At 43.0% G+C, this 18726-nt stretch overlaps 1 protein-coding gene across 1 annotated transcript in view; it reads right to left on the bottom strand.

The window, feature by feature from the left end:
- The window catches only part of MTDH (metadherin), a 1697336-nt gene that overhangs the window by 850704 nt on the left and 827906 nt on the right, over positions 1-18726 (bottom strand). The window lies entirely within an intron of this gene.

Raw genomic sequence — 18726 nt, 5'->3', positions numbered from 1 at the left:
CTTGCAGTGGGAAAATGTGCTGTCTCGGAGGTTAAAAGCTTGGTATTCTATGATATCCGAGATGCATCCCATGAAACCTGTCTATTACTCTGGTTGGAAGTACACATATATTCTGAGGTGTAGAAGTCTTGCAGATGGCCATTTTAAATGCGAGTATCTGGTTTAAGAGACTCTCCAAAAATCAACATTCTCTTGGAATCTAGAAAATATGGTCAGCTTCTTAACTACTGTATTGCTGTTTGCAGCTTTTCCCAAGCTATTTTACTGTACCTGTCAAAATGCCCACTAAGGAAATGGAGGCACACACAAGTTTGAAGGGATAAAACTGAAGACCAGCTGAAGTCTCTGCTGGGGAAAACTGAAAGCTTTTGTCAGCCAGCACCCCAACTCCACTCCACTAGTTAGTAATATTTCCAAACTCTGCTCTGTCTGGAGGATGAAGTGGATGCTGTCCCACTCCTCTTCATCACTGTCCTGTGTGGGAAGGTCAAAAGGAAGAGCAATGTACTGAGTCTTTTTCAGACCCCTTCTAAGCCTGCTGGTTGGTGGTTTACAGTGAAAGCCCTCCTACTCAAAGAAGGGATGAAGGACATAGGGATAGTCCTAGATTCTGGTACAGAAGCGGGATGAGGGGACATGCCAGATGGTTACTTAAAAGACAAAAGGCACTTTAAGGAGGTACCTGACAAAAAGTTTACATTATAGGCAGGAAGGCTAACACCAGAACAGGCAATGAAACCAAGGTCTTCTGGAAAGTGTACTGGGGGCCCAGAAGCCTACTGCCATAAAACCCAAGATCAGCCTTATTACTGAAGGGCCAAATGCAGAGACTACCAATACCAGGTAAGGATGGTAGAGGGGCCAACATTGGTAAACATTACTGGATCTGTCAAAATAGTTCCTAGAAATGACGACTGGCCAGTGGCAATGAGAAGAAGTGACTCTCAACAAATAAATTAATTGCCTTACCATCCTAAACCAAAGGTAGAGGGAAAGACACTTTAGATAGTCAAACCTCATCTTTGAAAGAGCTTCCATAAGTTTACTAATCAAAGTGATAAACTAGGGGCAGTCTAAAATGAAAGGAGTTTTACATTTGGAATGTGCAGACGGGGCCTGAACAGCTTTAAAATTAGGTGAAATTAGACTAAAGAGCAATTCCTGAAAAAAAGCGTTTCAAAGTAGCATATGAGGAAAGAAGTAGCTTCTTTACTCCACATTTAGGACAAGACAAAATTGCACTTGGCCAGTAAAGCTGACTGAAGCCACTACTGTGATAAGCGGTGGTAGGGTACAGAAAACAAAACTTTGTTAAAAAAAAGATTTTCTTTGACTTCTTGTTTATTTAGGAAAGACGAATCAAAAACGTCTACAACTGCTGTGCACTGTAGCAAAAAGTCTACAAAGTATGATGCCCTGTTTGTATTGTGGATAGTGCTCTAGAAACTAAAAGTCTGAAACGTCTTCCTATGCCTGAAGCAACTAGCTTCTTTGAAGCTCAAACAGGTACAGGAACTCTAAATACTGCGGACTGCACAATAGCAAAAAAAGGAAGCCTGTGTGCTTGGCAATTAAGGGAATGGCCCAAGCACAGGCACACTTTCAAAAGAGTTAAGAATTAGGAATGAATTAGGAATGGAAGGACCTGTGTTTAATGATGTAAAAAGAGACAAAGTATTAGAAGTCTGACAGAAACAGCTAGAAAAGACACTTTAATGAAAATAAACAAGAGGAAGAGAAGCGAAAATGTCTCACTTGATTTTAAAATTGACCTCAAGTCAACAACTTTTTCTTTGAGAGCAGACTGGGGCTTTTTGTCCTTAATGAACTCGCAAGCATGACTGGGCCAAAATAAGGAGAATTTTTTTTTTTTTTTTTGCACTGAGTGGTCATAACACCTGCCTAAAATAGGTTACCAAGGATGAATACCTCTCATCAGATCTCTTCTCTCCATACACAGGTATTTTCAAACTACTCCTCCCAAATCCCAAACACATAATAAAGTCCTTCTAATGCATTAAGACTAGACGCAGGAAAATAAAACTGAGTCACTTGTGGCTTTCTGTCACTGGCAATGAATCACAGTGAGCATAAACCCAAATTCCATCTTAAGTGACTGTTATTTGCCTTGTATGTTCCTGCACAATCCCCTTTCAAAGTAGTAGTACAAGTGGTTCCAGATGATCAGATTATGATTTTGTGCAGGCTACCTGAAACAATTTTATGATGAAGGTCTGAATAAGACTGCAATACTGCCTTCTCACAGATGCAAGACAGCTAATTAAGGATACTACTATTCACCTGGCTACAGAAAATGTAAATGTATTTAGGTGAGAGAGGTAGAAGCACTAAGCAACTCAATAAAATAATGTAATAAACACAACACAAACAAGGCAAGCAAGTAAGGGTTGTGCAACCTGTGTTTTTTCTATTTTTTTTTTAAATCACACAAATGTGAAGGTTGAGTGTATATGAAAATATAAGTTATGTACTTACCATAAACTGGAATTGGTGTGGTCCATTTTCATTCTTCCTCAATGATGGGTTTTGGGTCCAATATTGGATCTGACTTGGCCGCATTCCAAGACCTCTGGATCAGAGTCTTGAGCTTCTCCCTCTTCCATACATCATACCTTCCCTAGCTCGCCAGATCGAGTTTGCTGCCCCATCGCCCAAAGGATAAATGAACAGAACAGAAGAAAAAGTAGTAGTTTGGTGCCCAAACCTAGAACCTATGGGTTCCAAAGTCTTCTAGGTAACTTCTCATAGAGACAAGGCTGGGGGATGGTTGGGAGAGACGCGAGGAAGAATGAAAAATGGACAACACAGATGCCAAGTTATGGTAAGTACACAACTTCTATATCTAATGTTGTTCTTTTCATTCTTCCTCACTGATGGGCCATAGTCACCAGCTAAATAACTCTTGGGTGGCCCTCTAGGAAGGATATTGCCAGCCATAGTCGAACCAAAAGAAGCCCTGCCTCTGGAGATAATGTCCAATTTGCAGTGTGAGACAAAGGTACGAGTCTTTGGCCAAGTGGCTGCAAAACAAATTTCATCAACTGTGGCTCTAGAAGAAAATGCAGATAAAGTAGCCATTGATCTTGGTAGTGTGGGCTTTCAGAGGTTGAGGAAATTCAATACCTTTTAGGGAATAAATGTGAAAAATACAAATCAGTAATCCATTTGGCCAAGGTAATTTTGGGAAACTACTTGACCTAAACGAGTTGGTGACAAGGATACAAACAGCTGATCAAACCTTCTGTACTTCTTTGTTCTGTGAAGATAGAAACATAATAGTCTATGAACATCTAGGAAATGCAAAATATATTCACTTCTATTAGAAAATTTGTGGAAGAAATTTGGCAACTGAATTGATTAATGTTTGATTCCGTGGCTACTTTAGGCATGTAGGAAGGGTTAGTTCATAAAGATGCTCTGTCTTTATGGAATATGACGAAGGGAGGTTTGGCTGATCAGGCTTGAAGTTCAGACACTCTCTCAGCTGAAGTAATGGCTATCAGAAAAATTGTCTTCCATTAAATAAATTTCATGTCGCAACTGTCTGGGGCAACTGAAGGGCTTTTGAGTAAGGCCTTGAAGAACAACTGTAAGATCCTAGGTGGGGGTTGGGGGGGGGGTCTTTTACTGGAAGTCTAAGTAGAAAGATGCCCTTCATGAAAGCTTTACATAAAGTGGAAGTAGAAAGAGAGGAAGACCGCTCTCCAGTATGAAAAACAGGTATGGCAGCCAGCTGAAGTTTTATAGTAGAAAAACTGGCTCCTTGTTGAAAAAGAGTACTAAGAAAAAGGAGAATGGCCGAGGTAGGAGCTGAAAAAGGGTCCACAGTCTTCTTAGAAGCCCATATGGAAAACCTCTTCCACTTGCTTTTACAGACCTTTTTCATGGAGACCTTTTGAGAAGCCAAAATTATGTTTCGCACTGGAGGGGCAAGCCTGGACTTTTACAATTACTGGAAGTGGAGAAAAGTACAGTTTTGTACCTACCATAAATGTAGATGTCCGATAGACATGCAACTGCAGTCATAACATGTGGGTTGTCCTGCCTCAGGCAGCCCTCGGTCGGCCGGATTCCAAAGTCTGGGTCCAACGTCGGCTGATGTCTCATTTCTCTCCGACGTCAGAGCGGCTGGAGTACATAAGCATCAGCCGACGCCATTTTCTTCAGTGTTTCTTGCCCCAGATGCCAGGTGCCCTCCAAGGAAGGCTGTAATCAAATTGGAAGACAAAAACAGGATTCCAAACAAATAAATGAGCAATAAAACAAATACACCATAACAGATATCCCCAGCTAAGAGTAACAGGGATAGGAGTGGACCCTAGGCATAGAGGGGTATGGAGGGAGGGAAAATCCGACTGCAGTTGCATGTCTATCGGACATCTACATTTATGGTAGGTACAAAACTGTACTATGTCCTTCAAGAATGCAACTGCAGTCATAACATGTGGGTAGAATACCATAGCTTAGCTGGGGGAGGAGGTATGCTCTAGGAAAGAGATGGTGTGGCAATCAAACCCTGCAGGACTGCTGAAGCAAAGCCTGCTCTGGATCTGGAGTATAGAGGGAGATTGTAGTGTCTGGAGAATGTATGCACGGAGCTCCATGTAGCAGCTTCTAGAATGTCCTTGGTAGGCACCCCTCTTAAGAATGCTGTAGAGGTGGCAGTAGCTCTGGTGGAATGTGGTCTGACATTAGCTGGAACAGTCTTTCCATGAAAGGAATAACAGAATCTGATGCAATGTCCAATCCATTTAGAAATAGTCTGTTTTGAAATTGCTTTTCCTTGGACTGCCGGGGCGTAAGCTACAAAAAGTTGTTCAGACTTCCTACTGGCCTTTGTTCTGTCCAGGTAGTATCAAAGTTGTCTGTGAATGTCCAAGGTATGCAACAGTCTTTCCCCCTTACTCTCAGGTTTGGGGAAGAAAGCAGGCAGATGAATTGATTTAAAGAAACCCTAGAAACCACCTTTGGCATAAAAGTAGGGTTGGCCCTTAATGAAACCCTGTCTCTATGAAAAATGATAAAGGGTGGTATTGCCATTAGGGCCTGAAGCTCCGAAACCCTTCTTGCTAAGGTAATTGCCAACAGGAAAGCTGTCTTCCATGAGAGAAATTGCAAGTCAACTGAAGCTGCTGGCTCAAATGGAGGTAGAGTCAGTTTTTCTAAGACAAAATTGAGGTCCCAGGCTGGCACTGGGGCCTTTCTTGGCGGCTTAATGTTCTGGATTCCCCTGAGGAATTGCCTTAGTAAGGGGTGAGAAAAAACAGGAGGATCAGTGTTGTATCTAGCTGAAATAGCAGATGCATGTATCTTTATGGAAGAATATGAGAGGCCGCTCTTTAACATATCTGCCAAATATTCCAAGATGAGTGGGATGTTCAACAATGATGCATCATGTCCCTTGCTGGTATTCCAATTGCTGAATCTTTTCCACTTTGCTAAGTAAACCTTTCTGGTGGATGGTCTTTGAGCCTCTGTTAGTATCCGCTGAACTTCCTTGGAGAGAGATAAGCTGAAGTTATTTATGGGATCTCCCAGGCTGTTAGCTGCAGTGTCAGAAGATTTGGATGCAGTGTTTCGAAATTGTGTTGAGTCAAAAGTAGAGGCCACTGGGGAGGGCCCACATCCTGGTGTGGCATATGCTCCGTAGTAGTGGGCACCAGTGTTGCCTTGGCCAGTCCGAGCTATTATGATTCCCTTGGGCTTCTCTGCTTTGATCTTTAGTAATACTGAGGTCATCAGTGGCAGAGGTGGGAATGCATAGATTGCTAGGGAGTTCCAGTTGAATGAGAGGGCATCTATTTTCCAAGCTTTTGGATGGTATGTCCTTGTGCAAAATTTTGGTAGAAGATGGTTGAGGTGAGAGGCAAATAGGTCCACTTCTGGCTTGCCCCATGTCAAGTGAGTTGTCTGAAGGCCTTCGGATGTAACCTCCACTCGTGTGGATCTGTGAAATTCCTGCTTAGGCTGTCCGCCAACACATTGTCTTTTCCTGGAACAAACTGGGATTGTAACTGGATGTTCAGATTCAGTGATTTCTCCCAAAGCTGCATTGTCAGTCTGCAAAGGGGGTAAGAGTGGGTGCCCCCCTGCTTGTTTATGTACCACATCACAGTGGTGTTGTCTGTCCGTATCATTAAATGGCCTTGCTGGAGTTGGTGTTGAAAAGCCTCAATGGCATGCATTACTGCCAGCATTTCCTTTTGGTTTATATGCAGATGTGTTTCCTTTGGAGACCATTGTCCTTGTATACACCTGCCTTCCATGTGCCCCATCCAAGGTCTGAGGCGCCTGTAGTCATGGTCTGTGTTATCTGTGGTTTTTTGAATGACATACCTGTGTTTGCCTGGCTCACCGAGGCCCACCATAGGAATTCCTTTTGTAGACGTGGAATGAGTGGTATGATTGTCTCCAAGTTGTTGCTGTGTTGAGACCAAATGCTTTTTAGGTACCATTGAAGCTTTCTCATGTGTAGTCTTGCTAATGGAACCAGGAGAATGCAGGATGCCATGTAGCCCAGGGCCTGTAGGAATCTCCTTGCAGTCATCTGGGTGAGTTTTGCTAAACCTTTGAAGTAATGAGTTAACTTCTCTTGCTTGTCTTCTGTCAGGTAAGCCATCTGAGAGGCTGTGTCTAGTTTGGCTCCTTAGAAGATTATTTGCTGGGATGGCTGCAGTCTTGACTTTTGGAAGTTGACTGTGTATCCCAGAGCTTGAAGTAATCGTATGACATAATCCAGGTTTTTTGTCAACATCAATTTGTCGTCCGCTTGTATGAGGCAGTCGTCCAGGTACGGGTAAATTTGTATACCCTGGAGCCTGCAATGAGCAATTACTGAAGCCAGGCATTTTGTAAATACTCTGGGCGCAGTAGATAAGCCAAATGGCAATGCTGAAAATTGATAATGCTCTGGCCCCGCAAGAAATCTGAGGTATCTTCTGCAGCTGTGTCCGATAGGGACATGCAGGTATGCCTCCTTGAGGTCCAGAGTAATCAGCCACGACCCCTTGCCCAGCATGGGAAGGAGTTGCTGTAGAGTCAGCATTTTGAACTTTGGTACTATGAGAAAGGTGTTTAATGCGGACAAGTCCAGTATTGGTCTCCATTGAGATTCTTTTCTTGGAACAAGGAACAGTCTTGAGTAAACCCCTGGTCTTGTTCTTGTTGTGGAACTCTTTCTATTGCTTTCATTTGAGTCAGCAGAGTGATTTGCTTGATAGCCTCTGCCCTCTGATTTTGTGGTAGGTTTGGCATGCCTTGTTTTCTTGGTAAGGTATGAAAATGAAACCTGTACCCTCGGTCTATAATGTCCAAAATCCATTTGTCCTTTGTCAGTCTGTGCCAGTTTTCTGCAAACAGAGATAATTTCCCAAGGGAGCTTCTAGTTGTTCCCTGGTAGGCGGTAGTAGAGGAAAGTCATTGAGATTGTGGTTGTGGGGCAGGTGAAACCCCTGCGTCACTTCTTTGGTTTCCTGGCTGCCATTGTCGTCCCCTGTAAGGGCCTCTGTATTGGCCTCTTCCTCGCCACGTCTGTTCTTACCCCTTTGAAATTTTTCTGGATTAGGAAAGGACCAGTTTTTTGAAGGCCAATTCCTACTGAATCTGGGGGGTTGAACCTGGAGGAAATCTTTCACAGTCTGAACTGATGTTGCTTTTTCTTGATGGTCTTTAACACATCCTTAGCATTTGCACCAAAAGCTTGTTCTTTTCCAAAGGTGCATCCAGAAGTTTTGCTTTAACATGATCTGGTAGAGGTTGATCTTTTAACCAAGCATGTCTACGAATGACTGCCCCTGTCATAGCTGCCCTACATGAAGCTTCCAGTGCATCATATCCACACTGCAGGAAATGATTGCTTACTTGCTGAGTGTTATGTACAGCTTCCTGCAAAGTCTTCCTGTCTAAAGGATCAGGAGTGGCTAATGTTTTTTGTAAATCATCTAACAGATAATCCTGATATAGTAACATATGAAAAAGGCAATTTAAAGCTCTCATAGATAAGGTAGTGGATATGTAAACCTTTTTGCCCCATCTCTCTAATGACCTAGCTTCCCTGTTGGAGGGCAAAGGATTTTTTGAGGTGGAGGCTGAAACTCCTTTAGGCCCCTGTGAAATAGTTTCCAAATCAGCCATATGGGCCCTGAATAAATGGGAATGAGTTTCTGGGACCCTGTAATACCTGTCTGGCTTGGCTGGAGCAGGAGGAAGAGAATCAGGGGTAGCACTAGAGTCAGAATACAAATCATCCAGAACATCAAGTACAGGAGGAATAGCTAAGGGCCTGTGCTGAGGCTTCTTAAGGAAAGTCCTAAGGCGTTTCCTAGAATCAGAATATTCCTGACCTTGCCACTTGAAATGTTCCCTCATGGTGTGCAGAACTTCCCCAAAAGAAATATCCTCAGGAGGGGAGGCCGAGGGGATGGAATCTTCTGCATCCGAGTCCTCATAGGTCTGGAAGAGCTCTCCCTGGCTGAGTGGACAGAGCCCTCAGAATCTTCACCTGAAGGAGTAGGATCAGAGGGTTCAACCCGGGGCCTTTTATTAGGAGGAGGCTGGGATCCTCTCTCAGGATGGGCCTGTGAACCTCTAATCATGGAAATCAAATCAGCAGCCATGGACATAATTTGTGTCTCTGGAGTCGGCTGAGGTAAGTATTTAGAAGTAATATGCTTTGTTTTGCTGGCTGCCTTAGCCCTAGTGTAGGCCTTAATAGACATGGCCATAGGGGGCCTGGCAGCTCCACGTGCAGGAGTGACCTTGTCTACAGCAATGGTCTCGGGCATTTCCTCGGTTTCGGTATCCGGAGGAAAATCTATAACTGGCGGAGTAATGTCTGGAATCGGAGTCGTCGGTAATGCGGTGTCTTCGGTTCGGAGCGGTGGAGAGACCGTCTCAGAGGGATCTGGAGCACTCGCACTAGGTTTTGGCATGGAGTCGGTGGTAGATGCGGGCCGAGGATGTTGGTCCCAGTCTTTTCGCTTTTTGGGAGTTTGTGATGTCGGAAGATCCGACGGCATGGTGTAAGCAAAATTATCGCCAAAATAATCTTCAGCGAACTCCGCCCGGCACCTGAGAGTGCGCTTGTTGAAGCGAGCACAGGCTGCACAGGCCGAGACGTCGTGGTCTGGGCCCAGGCAAGGGAGGCAGTAAGAGTGGAAATCCTTATGAGGTATTTGTTTACCACAAGAAAGACAATTGTTAACTTTTTCAGTAATTTCTGACATCGGCTGAGGCAAGAAAAGGTCCCCAACGGGGTACTTAGCTTTTTTGATGACTTCGGTATCATAGAATACAGGAGCTGACCGACCGGCACTTGCGAACTGCTTCTGCTTCGGGCACCGCACGGCAAGAAAGACTGGAGAAAATGGCTTCGGCTGATGCTTATGTACACCAGCCGCTCTGACGTCGGAGAGAAATGCGACATTAGCCGACGTCGGACCCAGACTTTGGAATCCGGCCGACCGAGGGCTGCCTGAGGCAGGACAACCCACATGTTATGACTGCAGTTGCATTCTTGAAGGACATCCAAGCAGTCAATCTGATGGTATGAAGATTGGGGTGCTGGTGTTCTGATGGGCGAGTAATGAGATCCTGTTTGGGATCCAGTATCCATGGGGGATACTTGAGGTGAGACCATAGAAAGGGGGACCATACCTGATGAGGCCAGAAGGGGGCAATTAGGATTACCGAGTTCTTCAACCTGCTGGCATTCTGTAGAAATTTTGGGGTCAGCAGTACAGGAGGGTAAGCATAAAGGAGATTCGCGGGTCAATCATGGACTAAAGCATCCCTCGGTGACTCCCCCTTCGGGGGTAGGATCGCAGAGAAGTACTTGTTGCACTTGTTAGGGGAGAGGCAAAAAGACTGCAACAAGGCTGGCCCCAACTGCTGAAAATCTTGTTTGCTACTGACTGATGGAGAGACCACTCGAGAGGAGTCAGAATGAACCTGCTGAGTCGATCTGCCAGCGCTTTGGTTTTCCCCAGAACGTGCGCTGCAATTAGAAAGTAACTTGAAGAGATTGTCCATTCCCAAACACTCATGGCCTCTCTGCATAATGGGTAGGACTGGGTTCCATCTTGTTCGCTTATGTACCAGACTATGACATGCTGCCATACGTATAGCAATAGTCACCAGAGGAAGAATGTCCTGAAAGGTTTGCAACATTAGCAATTCTCTCATCTAGAGGACACTGATATGCAACTTGGTCTCGGAGAGGACCATGTGCCTTGGGCCATCTTTCCCTTGTCATGCCCCCCCACCCCAATTAGGAACTGTCCATGGTCACCGTGGCTATCAGGGGGGGGGGGGGACTGCTTGCTCAGAGACAGGTCATTTGATTGCATCCACCACTGGAGATAACATCTGCAGGCAGAAGTCAGTTTGATGGGATCAGATAGATGCTGGTAAATAATAGACCACGAAGACCATGAACAGCCAGGGTCCACTGTAGAATCTTGTTAAGGAAACTAGAATGATCGCAGCTGACACAGACCCCAGGGCTTGGAGTCTTTACCTTGCTGGTGGGATGGAAGATCTAGTATCCTGAAGTTGTCTCAAGGATATTATGCGATGTACAGGTAGAGAAGCCACTTGTGTTACTGTGCTGAGCTGTGTTCCTATAAATTCTAGATTCTGTACAGCAGTCAGATTTGATTTTGTCAGACTTACTGTAATGCCACGGGAATCGGAGATCTAAACTAAATAATTCCTGGCTTGTAGTAGTTGATGCCTCGTTGGTACAGTATGGAGTCAATTGTCTAGACAGACAAACACCTAGAAACCTTTCAGCAACAGGTGAGTTGCTACAACTGCCAAACACTTGGTAAACACCAGGGGGTCTGTGGTGAGTCCAAAGGGCAGTGCGCTGAACTGGTACTGATTGGCTCCCAGACGAAAGCGCAGGTGTCTCCTGGAGCATTTGTCCATTTTGATATGATAGTACGAGTCCTTCAGATCTATACACCACAACCAATCATCCTTGTGTTGAAGTGGCAGAATGTACTGGACCATAATCATCTGGGACTCTGACTTCTCGACAAACTGATTTAGGATGCTGAGATTCAGAATTGATCTTAGCTCTCCACTGTTTTCTTTGGCACCAAAAAGTGTGAATAAGTTCCCGATCCTCTTTATTCAGTTTGGACCTGTTGGATTACTCTTTTGTAAAAGTTTTTAAATCTCTTGAATTGTGTACTCCCTCTGTCTGGGAGGCACGTCGGGGAGTTTCCTCCTAGGATGTAGAGGTGAAGGAGAAAAGGGGAATGTAAGTAACCTCTGGATATTATGCTTAGCCCCTATGCATTGTTAAATTTGTCCAGGCATCTAGGTGAAGAGATAAGATGACCCCTCCAGAGATGGACAGTCGGGTAGCACTTCAGGAGTGTTGATAGAGCTTATTGGGGAAAGGTTCCCTGAAGCCCTGTTTTTTTGCTGATCCCTCCACTGCTCAAACTTTCTCCTCTGAATCTGGAAGAACTATCTCTGTGCAAGTCTTGGAAAGATCCTTGAGACTTCCTGAACCAAGTTTTCTTCCTGCCTCTCTGGCTCCTAGTAAAGGTCCTCTGAGGGATAGAAAACTTGATCCCCATGGCAGACAAGGTCTTTCCTTTTTGCTTGCTGTGGTAACTGCATCTTTCGCCAATGATCCAAATAAGCAGGAATCATCAAAGGGGGTATTAAAGAAAGACGCCTTGAAGGATTCCGCAAAGTCATAAAGCCTCATATCCAGTCACATCTCCTAATGGTTATGCCTGCAAAGGCTGCTCCTGAGGTGCCTTCTGCAATGTGTGAAATAAATCTCATTGAGGAATTGGCAAGGGAAGAGAGAGTCGCCAGTTGGGGAGAAACCTTCAAGTCCTTCTCTGACATGGTTTCCGCAACAAAGTTGGTTAACTGTTTAACTAGGTCTCTCTGCAATAGGGTAAAGTGTGCCATATAGTTTAACAACCTCAGTGCGAAAATAGCTGAGGCGTAAACGTGCCTTCCATGTCTGTCCATCGCCCTGGACTCCTTTGTTTGGTGAATGGACAGTGGAGCTTTGTTTGCCTAGCTCCTTTTTTGTAGCTGCTGACACAAAAATAGCATCATAACAAAAGAAATTCCAACTCCAAGAACGTCAATACTTTATTACAGCAAAGCTTTGGGACATAAAGCCTTCTTCAGTGCATTATACAGTCTGTAACATTCTTTCAGTTTTTGTAAAACAAGACTAAAAATCATGTGAACACGGCCAGCTAATCACATCATCTCTGCAATAATTCAATTAACATTTCAGCTTAGAGATATAGCAGTTCCTTAAAAAAGCTTCCTTAAAAAGTACTCGGACATACTTTCAGCTCAATTTAAAAATACATACTAGAACCACATACTTAATAAATCTATCAGTCTAATAAGATATTTATTACAAACATTTTTTACATGTTCAAATTATTTGCACATATACAAAAAATATATATGTATATACACACATTTAAATACTTACTGCAATTGCATTTGTCTAGCTGCTAAAACTGGCTTAATACTAACCATGCTATTCAACCCTGGTAATACATCTGCTTGCAGTCTTAAGACCCATGCATATTCTTTATTCTCCAAAAGGTTAACATCACCCCCTCTTACTTGCTTATACAGTTTCCATCACCCTAAACTTGAAGGTGTGCTTAGTACCTTTCTCCAAAATATGCTTACTTAACGCGTTCTGCTATATTTGTCTACGTATCTCTCTGACTTATGTTGTATTATTCTTTCCTTTAGTTTCCTTGTACTTTTCCCAACATAAAATGAAGGGCATTTTAGGCAGGTAGCAAGATACATTACATATGTAGTATTGCATGTTGCTGTACATTTAAAAAAAATATTTTTTATTTGAAACTGGATGGATGTTGTTGTCCTTCATAAAAATATCAGTACAGCAGCTGCAGTTCAAACATGGGTGTGTGCCTGTTGTATATACTTTCTGAGCTCTCTTCTGATGCCTAAAATCTTTATAACACAATCACATTTTAAGTTCTTTAAATTCCTATATGTAAAATATGGCTTATTATAAAGTATCTGATGTACTTCTGGCATAGCATTCAAAATATTCCAATTACTCTCAATAACTTTCATTACTTCCCTAATCTTAGTATTATAAGCAGTTATATGTTAAGAGAAAAAGTTTTCAAAACATACTGTTATTTGTCTTTTTCCTGGTCTTGCAAAGTGAACATGTTATTTGTTGGGATATGCCTATCAAAGATGGGCCTCATCTGTGAACAAAATGCAGCATTGCTTATGAACCTGAATGATATCTGTTTTCTGCATTTCAGAATAAAGAGATTTGGTTATAGCTCAGTGAAGCCTGGGATAAGGACGCACGGCCGAGTAAGAGTTAATTTACTAGGGCAGGCTGTGTGTCCTGGAAAATTTGAGCTACCGTTGTTGAATTGAACATTTTGTACTTCTTGAACATTCTGTACTAGCTGTGGGTTTGAGGTAATTTGTGATAAACATGTTTTTCCTATATGTTTTTCATAGCCAACTGTCAGAACAAAAAGTTGTTTTGCTTGCAGTATAAAAGTTGATGTCAGTAAACAAGTTGATCAGATCAGTCCAGACAGGACATCTTGGCCAACATGCTGTGTAATCTGGTTAGCTGCTAATAAAGGAAAATTCCTCGCCTGAGGCAGATGCGACTCGTTTGAATTTTTTCTTCTGACATTTTGGTCCTTCGGACCGGAAATCTCTACGAAGATACGGATCAGACCGACAAAGAGACCAAAAAACCTGTGCAGGTGAGGGTTTCTCATTTTAAGATTCCCTCGACTGAAAGCCCTCAGACTGATTTGTCGTTGAAGAGAGGCCGGCCGCTCTCCGATTCCTATCTGAGGGACGGTTTCTGAATGAAAAGGGGAAACGGAGTCTCATCTGGTTCAGGTAGGATGAAAAATAAATTTAATTTAATCTTGTCGACAAGGTTTTATTTTTAGTTAAGGATGGGTAGGATTACTTGTTAAGATTATTTTGTTAGGGTCACCCATTAAGATAGTCCCATTTTATAATAAGCCCTGTAAAATAATTTTGATACAGTCCTAAATACCGGAGGGAAAAAAAAAATGGGGGAAGGTAAAATAAGAAATCTAGGGGAAACATGGGTTTGAGTTGCTGCAAGTGTGAGAGTGATGCCTGTTTAAATGTTGATGCTAAGTATATGAAAGGTTTAAACAAAAATAATGTTACATTTTTGAGAAAGTGGAAGTCGAGATATGATTTTGATGGTACACTGAATAAGAATGCCTGTGCAAAATTGGTTAGAGATTTGAAAAGAGATGCGGGAACTAGAACTGAAAAACAAAGACAACTGGGATTTCCCCAAGCACAAAAATGGTTAGAAGAGGCAAATAAACGAGCTATAAAAGAAAAACAGTGCCAGGAAAAAGAAAAAATAAATCAAAAGGGATCACTGGTGCCAAGTGGAAAAGTAGCTTTATTTTTAGATAAGGAGGATGAGCATACAGTTTGTGCGGTACAAAGGCAGGTAACTGCCCCACCATATGGGGAAATTGCTGCTGCTGTACCAGTGGAACCTCCTCAATATCAGTCTGAAGATGTGGGATCTGTACAGCAGGGTGGGTTATTGGCTGCTCAAGGAAACGTTGTGACCCCTCCAATTTACCCGCAATTTCCCGTAGTACCCAAGGTTGCTTTGCAACAGGTAGACCAACCTATGCAGTTGAGGTCGGGACCAGCAGGGCAAGGACGTTGGGCCATTAAACTTTCTGACCACTCAGAAGCCCTTCCCTTAATACAAGTTGCAAACCCACAAGCAGGGGATGTTGGACAAGAGCCAACTATTTTAGTTTATCGTCCCTGGGCTAGAGAGGATATAAAATGAGCTACGGATGGTATTCCTCATCCCAAGGTTAATTTTCAAAAGTTTTCTGAGGACATATTTGGTATGCGTTTAAGTTATCATCTAAATGGTTTAGAAGTAGAACAAGTAGCGAGACAAATCCTGGGTCCAGATTGGCACTTAGTTTGTGGTACTTGGACATGTAAGGCAGATGACGGCACTACATTAAAGCATAATTCTGGGGTGTTAGACACGCGAGTCACTGATCTGTTGAAGAGAATTTATGATAAGTGGCGTCCAAGAGCAGATTGGACAGTAATAAATCAGTGCATCCAAAATGATGATGAATCTGTAGATCACTATATTGTAAGATTGACAGAAGTGTTCAATATCCATTGTGGAATGATGATTCCGCAGGATCAGACTACTGATAGTCCGTACGAACAGCAATTGAAAAACGCTTTTCTTAAAGGTTGTAAGGCTCCGATAAATAGTTTTATAACTAAGCATATGGTTGATCACAGAACATGTAGACTGCAACCTTTGTTTGAATATGCACGGCATGCTGAGCGGCATTTCAATTTAAAAAAGAAAGTACAAGTGTTAGCAGTAGGGGATGATGGTGGTATATTTTTGGTACAGGACCAAAGGGGGCAAGGGCGCCGTGGTGGCATACAAAAACGTGGGGGCCCGAAATGGGACACGTATAAACAGGGTGGACATTCAGAGGAATATGCGGGGAGGTTAAAACGTGGAGAATGTTTTAAATGCAGTAGACGTGGGCACTTTGCTGCCGACTGCGAAGAGTGGCAACATCCCCCACAGCTTATGAACAAGGGCTCCGCATGACTATATGATAGTAAAGGAAGGCGCCAAATTCATTATTGTGATTATTGTAGAGAAGAAGAAAGCGAGAATGATTGTGATGATGATGAGGCAGACACACTCTGCGATGAATGTCAGGACACCCGGGAAATTAAGGAAGGGCGGGATTGTGACTGTGAAGTCATAAACCTGGCACATTTGGGTATTGCTATGCATATGGATCGAAAACCCATGATAGAGTTTTTGGTTGAGGGACAGAAAGTGGAGTTTTTATGTTAATCAGGTGCATCGCGTACACTTTTGGGTCCAGCAGTTCTACCCTCGAACTGCGAAACAGATGAGTTTGTCCTTGTGAAAGCGGCAAACCGGAAAATGTATAAGGAACCACTGTCTCATCCTCTATTTTTCACAGATCTGCAAACAAACCAAACTGTTAGGTGTAGGGTAATTATATCGAAAGTTTGTCCAGTTAATTTGCTGGGAAGAGATTTGATGCATTTGTTTGGAATAGCGGAAATTCCCACACCTAAAGGCATTGAGGCGAAAAGGTTAGCGGATGGCTTGGTGGTACAAGGAGTACAAGACTTGTTTTACTGGTATAGCCAGGACTTGATTTCAAAAGGGCCGGGGAGGGTTGATACAGATTTGTTCAACCTAGCTTTAAGTAAATCTAAGAGCGGGTCACCGCAGGTTGCGGCGCACTTACATTGTACTATGTACTACAGACAGGCCCCTGGTCTGGATAAAGAATTTGAAAAAGAATTCTTTAGGCACAAATGTGCAAGGATAATTTTGAATGATATGTTTTGGGATAAGCAAGGTAATACAGTAATGACCTGTACTTTGACCAAGGAAATGAGTTCTTTATATCGCTCAGGTTATAGCCCATATATTTCAATTACTAAAGCGGTGGGGGCACATTGGGTAGATCTGGCGAAAAAGGTAACAAATTGGGACACAATGTCCGAAAGTCAGTTGAAGGATCAACAGATCCAGGTACAAAGATTAAATTGGGTGACTTGGGCACAACCAAGTGTGCACCTCAGGGATGACAAAACAGAAATGGCATGACAAATCCTCCTAACTCAAGAGGAAGATAGTGCGTTAAGTGCCTTACCTGTAGATTTATGGTCAAAAGGTAAAGGGGATGCAGGACTGATGAAAACAGCAGGTGAAGTTTGCATAACTCCAAAGTCAGGTTTTAGACCTCGTAAGCACCAATACCCGCTAAGTAAACAAGCAGAGGAGTCATTGAGCAGCTAAAACAGGTAGGAATTCTTGTTGAATGCCCAGATTCGCCCTGCAATACTCCGTTGTTTCCTGTAAAGAAACCGGATGGGTCATGGAGGTTGGTTCAGGATTTACAAGCAGTTAATTTGGCTGTGATTCCAAGAGCACCGGTGGTCCCTGACCCCTATATATTACTTAATGATTTATTACCTCAGCACAGATATTTTTCTGTCATAGACATAAGCAATGCCCTTTTCTCCATACCACTACATAAGGAGAGTAGATTTTGGTTTGCATTCACTTAACAAGGTAAAAGATACACCTACACCAGATTGCCACAGCGCTATTGTGAGAGTCCGACAATATTCGCACAAGAAATGGCTGCAAATTTAGCTCAGTTTGTTCCCCCAGAGGGAAGCCAGGTTCTGTTGTATGTAGATGATATTTTGTTGGCCTCACCCACGCAGGAAAGTTGTAGAAAGGATACCCTTGCCCTTCTTAGTTTTTTTAGCTGAGTAAGGACATAAGGTAAATAAAGAAAAGTTGCAATTGTGGAAAGCACAAGTAAAGTACTTGGGGTATTTAATTTCGCAGGCAGGTAGACAATTGGAGAACAAAAGAAAACAAGCAATTCTTGAGGCACCTATGCCTACGACTAAGCGGGAGATGATGTCCTTTTTAGGTGTGACTAATTTTTGTAGAAGTTGGATCCCTAACTATGCTGAAGAAGTAGGGCCATTGACCGCACTGATCTATGATACTCCCATGGTGGCTAAGAATAATATACAGTGGACAAATAAGGCAATACAGGCATTTATTAGAATTAAGCAATTGATAGCAGGATCCTCTGTTTTGGGTTTTCCGAACTATTCTAAGCCGTTTGTACAAATGGTTGATTGTAAGGGAGGATATATGACTTCGGTTCTGGTACAAGTACATGGGGATAAACAGAGGCTGATAGCTTTCTACACCTCCAGATTAGATCCTATTGCAAGGGCATTGCCGCATTGTGTTCAAGCTGTAGTGGCGGCTGCCATGGCAGTACAAGCCTCAGCATCATTAGTTTTGTTTCACCCATTACAATTGCGGGTTCCACATTCAGTAGCTACTATACTTTTGCAAGATAAGACAACCTTTTTATCTCCTAGTCGACATTTGTCGTGTGTGACAGTGCTGCTGACACAGCCTCATATGACCATAGAAAGATGTACTACTCTTAATCCGGCGACACTTTTGCCGACTCCAGAAGGTGGTACTCCACACGTTTGGTTAGAGAGCATTCATGACAAAGTACTTCCCCGACCAGATTTAACGGATATTCCGTTGATAGATTTCTGATCTCGTTTTGTTTGTAGACGATCAGCAAAGAAAGACACTGTAGGAAAAAACTAGTAGGGTATGCTGTCACCACAGAAACTGAAGTTTTGGAGGCAAAAGGATTGTCAAACATTTATTCTGCACAGGCAGCTGAGTTGGTGGCTTTGACTCGAGCTTGTACCTTAGGGGAGGGTAAAAAAGTGACAATTTATACAGACAGTCAATATGCTTTCTCCACTGTACATGTTTTCGCTCAACTATGGAAGAATAGGGGAATGGTTACTGCGACAGGCAAACCAATAAATCACAGAGATTTAATTTTACAGTTGTTGGATGCAGTGCAACTACCACTTCAGATAGTGATATGTAAATGTTCTGCACATACCAACAGAAAAGATCCTGTCTCCAGGGGAAATGCCCTTGCTGATATGGCTGCAAAAAAGGCAGCTCAAGAAAATGATTTGCTTTTACATGATAATGATTTGGAGCCCGGACACCTC

This window comes from Protopterus annectens, chromosome 3.part0, assembly GCF_019279795.1.
Source record: "Protopterus annectens isolate FY-2018-M chromosome 3.part0, PAN1.0, whole genome shotgun sequence".
In the NCBI taxonomy this organism is placed as follows: domain Eukaryota; kingdom Metazoa; phylum Chordata; order Ceratodontiformes; family Protopteridae; genus Protopterus; species Protopterus annectens.
The sequence above is the reverse complement of the archived record's forward strand: the minus strand, read 5'-3'. Positions and strand labels throughout refer to the sequence as shown.